Source organism: Arachis duranensis, chromosome 3, assembly GCF_000817695.3.
Source record: "Arachis duranensis cultivar V14167 chromosome 3, aradu.V14167.gnm2.J7QH, whole genome shotgun sequence".
Classification (NCBI taxonomy): Eukaryota; Viridiplantae; Streptophyta; class Magnoliopsida; order Fabales; family Fabaceae; genus Arachis; species Arachis duranensis.
In genome coordinates this window covers 46,628,082-46,636,338 of record NC_029774.3, presented here as the reverse complement: position 1 = coordinate 46,636,338, position 8,257 = coordinate 46,628,082, and positions in this window count along the sequence as shown.

Here is an 8,257-nt window from a genome sequence, read left to right as displayed (position 1 = left end):
CCATGAGTTTGTATTTGGGTAGACACTCATAAAACACATATTCACCTATTAATTTTTCTATGTTATTTAGCTAAACTACTCGAGGGAGGAGTGCGGCAATAAAGGAGTATGTGCGGCAATAAAGGAGTATGAAGTGTTGCAACTCTAAATTTTACGAAGGTAAAAAAATTTATTAGGATGAAATCTGTTTTGAGATATTTAGCGGTTTGTCTTAAGTTGTGTTAATGTTTAGAAGATTTAAAATTAATTTAAAAATTTAAAATTAAATTGTTAGATTTTAGTTTTTCTTAATCTGTTTTTTGAATTTGTATTTTAAATTAAAAAATATTAAATTTATTTAGATGTGTTTGTTTTAATTTTTTTAAAATTAGAAATTCAAAGTTGCACTACATATGTTATTATGCCATGGGTCCCGCCACTTAGTTATTTGAAGTCATATTCTGGATTTGTCTCCAATGTTCTATCATATACTTCCACACAATTCATCTTTGAAATTCATTCTGCGTAATTTAGATGTATTCTAAGTGTATTTTCAATTAATCTAATATATAGTTATTAAGTGTTATATAGGTAATGCAGTATTTTAAACACTCTGATCTGTACAAATAGATTTTTCTCCAAATGCAATTTAGTATTGTGGATTGTGGAATATTTGTTCTGGCTTTTCAGAATATCCACGATTACATGACACAACAACTTAATTCCTTTCAACAATAATTAGTTAAGAAAGCAAATTACCACTTGTTGTTTTCGTAGTGTAGGGTAGAGAAAGACCATATGATGCTTGCGTATGCACGTTTAAGTAGTGTTGAGAGGTTAAAGAGCAGGGTAATACATTATTTGTTGAATTTGGATTCTCGTGGTCCACATCGTCACATAGACTCACGTTACAAGTAGACATTTTGACAGCTAGAAGGGCCATTCTCTCTGCAAGTCTTTATATACATAGACCTCAGAAATCAACAACCATGTTCTGCACCTACACATTTTGTGCCTCTCTCAAATTCCCCCATCTCCACGGAACCTCTTTTCACTTTACTAATATAATTAAATCCGTAAACTGAATGAAAAATTATTAGGTATTCTCTGTAAATTAGAACTCTTGCATTAATGAAAAAGTATAGAACCAAGAATGAATCTGCCAATTATTGATAATAATAATTATTTTTTATTTTTAAATTAAAATTAGAGAGGTATTGATATAATTAATTAGAAATTTGAAAATTAGGATTGTAATCGTTGGGAGTATTTGCAACGTGATGCAAGAGTCAAGCTACCTCCAAGCTTCTATTATCTTTTCTGATCATTAACAGCGTCCTCGAACTTGTGCCCTCACCGAAATGCCACGCACACGGTTCGACGCACTGTCGTTTTCGTCGTCACATCGTTTCTCCTTTACCACCGTCGTCTTCACCGCCATGCGGAACCCCCTCCCTTTGGAGCTGCCGTTGCTGCGTTGCGCTATTAATTGCACTGCTTGGAATGTATGCGGTGGTTCGCGTCTGCGCCGCCGCTGTGGCCTCCACCCTGACGATCCTCTGGACAGTGCGGGTGCCCTCCACAACCAATCCACGTCGCCACAACGCGCGCTTTGCAAGCGCAATTTTCTCTTCTACGGGACCACCGGCGCAAACCCTTCCTTTCGCAATCCGTATCGCTGCGGTCCACTGTAGGACGCTCCCTAGCTCTATCTTATTTCTATTTTTTTTAATTCGATCAAAAACACTTCTATTAAAAGACACATGTATAAGAAGACACATATCGAAAATACATTTATAAAAACACTTTTAATAAAAAAGATATAGCCATAAAAAAAGACACTGACCCAATAAAAAAAAACACTACTTTCATTAAAAAATAATAAAATATAATTTAAAATTATAATAAATTTGAATAATTGAGGTGTATTTTTTTTATAGACTTTGAAATCCAACCAAATAAAAATTAACAAAAATTGGTAAAATTCTTTTTAGTTAGGTAACGGAATTGTACACTAATATGTTAGATGAATAACAAGTTATTAATGCATATTTATAATAAAGTTACTGTGGTGCAAATTAATGATTAGGCAGATTAAATCCTTTTATTTTATTGTGAAAGCACCTAATAACCACTCTGAAGTGAATAATGATGATTATTAGTATTAGTACAAAGATAGTTATTAATGTCCTGTGACAACACGGGAGTGAATCTTTTTCAATAAAAAAAATTGGATGGTATTCGGTGTTTAATCTAATTATTTATTATTCTTTCTCTTTTATTTATTTTTGATCCCATTTATAAAAGAGATCATAATGTATCCTGTCAAGTGTTAAAAGAACTAAAGAAAATCCACCATTAATTAATTAAGCAAAGGTGATATTTAAGTGTTAAAAAATTGAGTTTAGTTGTGTATATATGTTTTTTTTTTATTTGAGATAAATTTAATTGTTTATTTTTTGGTGTCTATTCATTTGTTTATTTAAGAAAGGAAAAGGTTGGAGATCAATATTTTTAGTAAAAACTCAAAAGTAAAGAATTTATTACTTTTAATTTAAATACAAAAAAAACGTTAATCATGTAACATTGTTTCTTAAAATACATTGTAAAAATAATTAAAATTTGGAGCTCTTACTTGATATATTGAGAAGCTTTGATGGCTTCTAAAAATGTAAACCTTGTTGTAAAATAAATAAATAAATAAGAAAGAGGTAACAAATATAATATGAAATATAATTAGATAACTCAAGTAGTAATATTTACTAGAATTACTATATCAATATAATAGATATAATTAATATATTTAATAATAATAAAATATATAAAAGAATAGTATGAAGAGAAAGAATATTATGAGAGAGAGGCTATTGTTTTATTGATTGTATTATATACGTAAGGCTATGAAGCTTTATTTATAGCTTTACAAATTCATCTTTTATTAAAGTTGGTCTTGCATAATAATCTCAACTCTTTCTCTTGAAAACTTCAGCAGCTCAATTTCATAAATGGGCATTCAATTCTTTCTTATCACAACACTCCACTTTGGATGCCCATTTAAGATTATTGCCTCATTAAAATCTTATTAAAGAAAAACCCAGTGGGAAAAAACCTTAGTGAAGGAAAAAGAGTACAATATCCTTTGTGATGGGAACTGCTTTATTAAAAACCTTGTCAAGAAAAACCCAATGGGAAAAAAAACCTGACCAAGGAAAAAAGAGTACAGTCTCCCCTCTTGTCGACATCATTTAATATCTCGAAATCGGCGCATCCCAATCTGATGTACCAATTTTTCAAAAGAGGATTTTGGGAGTAACTTTGTAAATAAATCTGTTAGATTGTCACTTGAGCGGATCTGTTGGACATCAATTGTCCATTAATTTTGAAGATCATGAGTGAAGAAGAATTTGGGAGAAATATGCTTTGTTCTATCACCCTTCATGTATCCGCCTTTAAGCTGAGCAATGCATACTATAATATCTTCAAACAGGACAGTTGGAGCTATCTTATAGTCAATCAGTCCACATGATGACAGAATATGTTGGATCAAACTCTTGAGCCAAAAACACTCACGACTAGCTTCATGTATTGCGAGTATTTCAACATGATTAGAGAAGGTTGCTGCTATCGTCTGTTTTGTGGACCTCCATGATATAGCTGTACCACTATATGTGAACAGATATCATGTTTGAAATCTCCCTTTATGTGGATCAGACAAGTATCCAGCATCTGCATAGCCAATTAATTGTGACTCGGATCCATAGGGATAAAACAATCCCATATCAACCGTTCCATGAAGATATCGAAAGATTTGCTTGATTCCACTCCAATGTCTTCTGGTTGGAGAGGAACTATACCTTGCTAGTAAATTTACCGTGAATAATATGTCAGGTTGCGTATTATTAGCAAGATACATTAGCGCTCCAATGGCACTAAGATATGATACTTCAGGACCAATGATATCTTTATTTTCTTCTTTAGGACGGAATTAATCCTTTTTTCGCATCCAAAGATCTTACGATCATTGGAGTATTTAATGGATGTGACTTATCCATGTAAAATCTTTTCAAGATCTTATCTGTATATGTTGTTTGATGAATAAAGATCCCATTTTTTATATGCTCGATCTGCAGGCCGAGACAAAATTTGGTCTTTCCAAGATCTTTCATCTCAAACTCTTCTTTTATAGTTTTTATAATTGTTGGAATCTCTTCAGGAGTCCCAATGATATTTAAATCATCAATGTACATAGTAATTATAATGAATCCAGATGCATATTTTTTTATGAAAACACATTGACATATATCATTATTCTTGAATCCATTTTTGGCAAGATACTCAGTAAGACGATTATACCACATTCTTCCAAATTGTTTTATACCATATAAAGATCTTTGTAATTTTACTGAGTATAACCCTTGCGAATATTCATTGGATGGTTTAGATATCTTTAATCCTTCAGGGACTTTCATATAGATATCCCGATCTAACGAGCCGTACAAGTAGGCTGTTACCACATCCATTAAATGCATATGCAGTTTATGATATGCAGATAAACTGACCAAATAACGCAATGTTATCGCATCCACTACAGGGGAATATGTTTCTTCATAATCTATACCGGACCTTTGTGAAAAACCTTGTGCCACAAGTTGGGCTTTATAGCGCACAACTTCATTTTTCTCATTTCGTTTTCTCACAAATACCCATTGGTATCCAACAGGTTTTACATCATCTGGTGTATGGACTACAGGTCCAAAGACTTCACGTTTTGCAAGTGAGTCTAATTCAGCCTTCATGGCTTCTTTCCATTTTGGCCAATCATCCATTTGTCGATATTCTTCGACTGATCTTGGCTCAAGATCCTTACTTTCATACATGATATTTAATGCCACATTATATGCAAATATTTCATTGACAATTGTCTTATTTCGGTCCCATTTCTCTCCTGTAAAGACATAATTTATCGAGATCTCATTATTTTCACAATTTTCAGGTACCTGAACGTCTTCTGGCGTTAAAATTATATCATAATTTTGGACAACTGCAGGTGTTTTTACTATGTCTTTTTCAACAGGAATAGTATTTACCTCTTTTCTCTTTCGAGGATTTTTATCTTTGGAACCGATGGGCATGTCACGCTTCTGGCGTATATTTGCTTCAGTGGCTATTTGTCCTACTGAGACATCAATTTGAATTGAGGCATTTTCCACCCTGCCACGCTTCTGGCGTGAATTTGCTTCAATGGCTACTTGTCCTACTGGGACACCAATTTGAATTGGGGCATTTTCTACTGGTATATAAGATTTGGTTATCCTCTTTGTATCGAAAAATGCATTAGGCAATTCATTTGCTATTCTTTGCAAATGTATAATCTTTTAAACTTCTAGTTCACTTTGCTCTGATCGAGGATCTAAATGCATCAACGATGATGTATTCCAATTAAGTTCCTTTTTAGGAAGTTTATTCTCTCCCCTTAATGTTGGAAATTTTGATTCATCAGAATGACAATCCGCAAACCAGGCTTTAAATACATCTCCAGTTTATATTTCAAGATACCTCACTATAGAGGGAGAATCATATCCAACATATATCCCCAATTTTCTTTGGGGTCCCATTTTGGTGCAATTAGATGGTGTAATGGGAACATATATCGCACACTCAAATATTCTTAAATGGGAAACATTTGATTGCTGGCCAAAAGTTAATTGCATAGGAGAGAACTGATGGTAACTCATTGGCGTCAAACGAATAAGTGCTGCAGCATGTAAAATAGCATGCCCCCAAACCGAGATTGGGAGATTGGTTCTCATAAGCAAGGGTCTAGCAATTAATTGGATGCGCTTAATAAGTGATTCTGTTAACCCATTTTGTGTGTGAACATAAGCTACTAGATGTTCAACACTTATTCCATTAGTCATACAATAAGCATCAAAAGCTTGGGAAGTAAATTCATCAGCATTATCGAGGCGAATTGCTTTGGATTTTCTGGAAATTGTGCTTTTAATCGAATAATTTGAGCCAGTAATCTCGCAAACGCCAGGTTGTGAGAAGACAATAAGCACACATGTGACCATTTCGAAGATGCGTCTATTAGGACCATAAAATATCTAAAAGATCCACATGGTGGATGAATATGTCCACATATATCACCTTGAATCTTTTCTAGAAATTCAGGGGACTCAAATCCAATCTTTACTGGTGATGGCTTTAAAATTAACTTCCCTTGAGAACATGCAGCACAACAAAATTCACTAGATTTAAGAATCTTCTGGTTCTTTAGTGAATGTCTATGAGAGTTTTCAATAATTCTCCTCATCATGGTTGTTCCCGGATGACCCAATCTATCATGCCAAGTTATGAATTCATTGGGCTAGTAAACTTCTGGTTTATAATGGCATGTGATTCAATTGCACTAATCGTTGTATAATATAACTCAGATGAAAGTAAGGGCAACTTTTTTAATATAACTTTCTTATTTGAATCATGAGTTGTGATATATAAGTACTCATGATTTTCTTCATTCATAGTCTCAATATGATATCCATTTCGGAGAATATCTTTAAAGCTCAATAAGTTTCTTCGAGATTTAGTAGACAATAGTGCATTATTTATTATAAATTTTGTTCCTCCAGGAAACAAAATTATAGCTCTTCTGGAGCCTTCTATCACATTGCCTGAGCCAATAATAGTATTAACATTTTTTTCTTTTGGCACAAGATGGGTAAAATGTACATTACTTTTAAGAATAGTGTGCGAACTTGCACTATCCGCAAGGTAAATATCTTCAGAATATGTCTTTGCCATTTTTCTTCAAAAACAAATAATAAAATGAGTAAAAGTACATGCACAGTAAAATTATTCATATGAATACTTAGCAAACACACATATTAAACTATTCCATCATTGATCAAATAGCCAATATTTCCTTCAGAATCATTAAAGAAATTAGATACATCATAATGAGTGGTGAAATTTTCATAATTTGAAACAAATTTTGTTTCCTTTTCTTTGTCATCCTTTTTCAAGGATGCTTGATAAAGATCAACTAGGTGCCTTGTGGTACGACAGGTACGTAACCAATGGCCCTTTCCACCATAATAGAAGCATTTATCCTCAATTGATTTATTTTGCCCATTGTTCCTTTCTTTATCCCACTTCTGGTGAGATCCTTTCTTGTGAACATAATTCATTTTCCTTTCATAATTTTTTTTGCTACCATAGCCTTGCCATTTACCTCTTCTGAGGTTATAATTTACCGCATTTGCTTCAGGAAATGGGGCGGCGCCAGCTGGACGCGCTTTATGATTTCTCAAAAGTAACTCATTGTTGCGTTCAGCACCAAGAAAGCAAGAAATTAACTCAGAATATTTTTAAATTCTTTTTCTCGATACTACTGCTGCAGGAGCACATTCGAGACATGGAAGGTCAAGAAAATTTTCTCTAACATATCAGGCTTGAGGAAGTATCACCGTCTTTTGATGATTGTATCTTTCTTCAAGGTCTTTCCACAGATCTACAGGATCTTTTAATTTGAGATATTCATTTTTCAATCCTTCGTCAAGACGACGACGAAGAAAAATCATGGCCTTGGCTTTATCCTTCTGGGATGTATTATTTTCAGCCTTAATGGTATCTTCAAGATCCATCGAATCAAGATGGATTTCAACAACTATATCCATGATAAATAATTATTTTGAAATATATGAAGAACATTAAATTTAAGATGAGAGAGTTTCAACATAATGAAAATTTATTACCTGGAGTCTTCATAAAATTTGATAAGGTCTCGTGTTGATAACGTGTTGTAAAATAAATAAATAAATAAATAAAAAAGAGGTAACAAATATAAAATAAAATATAATTAGATAACTCAAGTAGTAATATTCACTAGAATTACTATATCAATATAGTAGATATAATTAATATATTTAATAATAATAAAATATATAAGAAAATAGTATGACGAAAAAGAATATTATGAGAGAGAGACAATTATTTTATTGATTATATCATATACGTAAGGTTATGAAATCTTATTTATAACTTTACAAATTCAACTTTCATTAAAATTGATCTTGCATAATAATCTCAATTTCTCTCTTAAAAACTTCAGCAGCCCAATTTTATAAATGGGCATTCAATTATTTTTTATCACAGCAAACCTTGATAAAATCTAAAGACACATCCTTAATTAACTTGACGAGATATATAACTTCTTTGACTACTCTATTATTTAAACTTTTATGAATAGAAAAATAAAAGCAGTGAAAATTTAAAG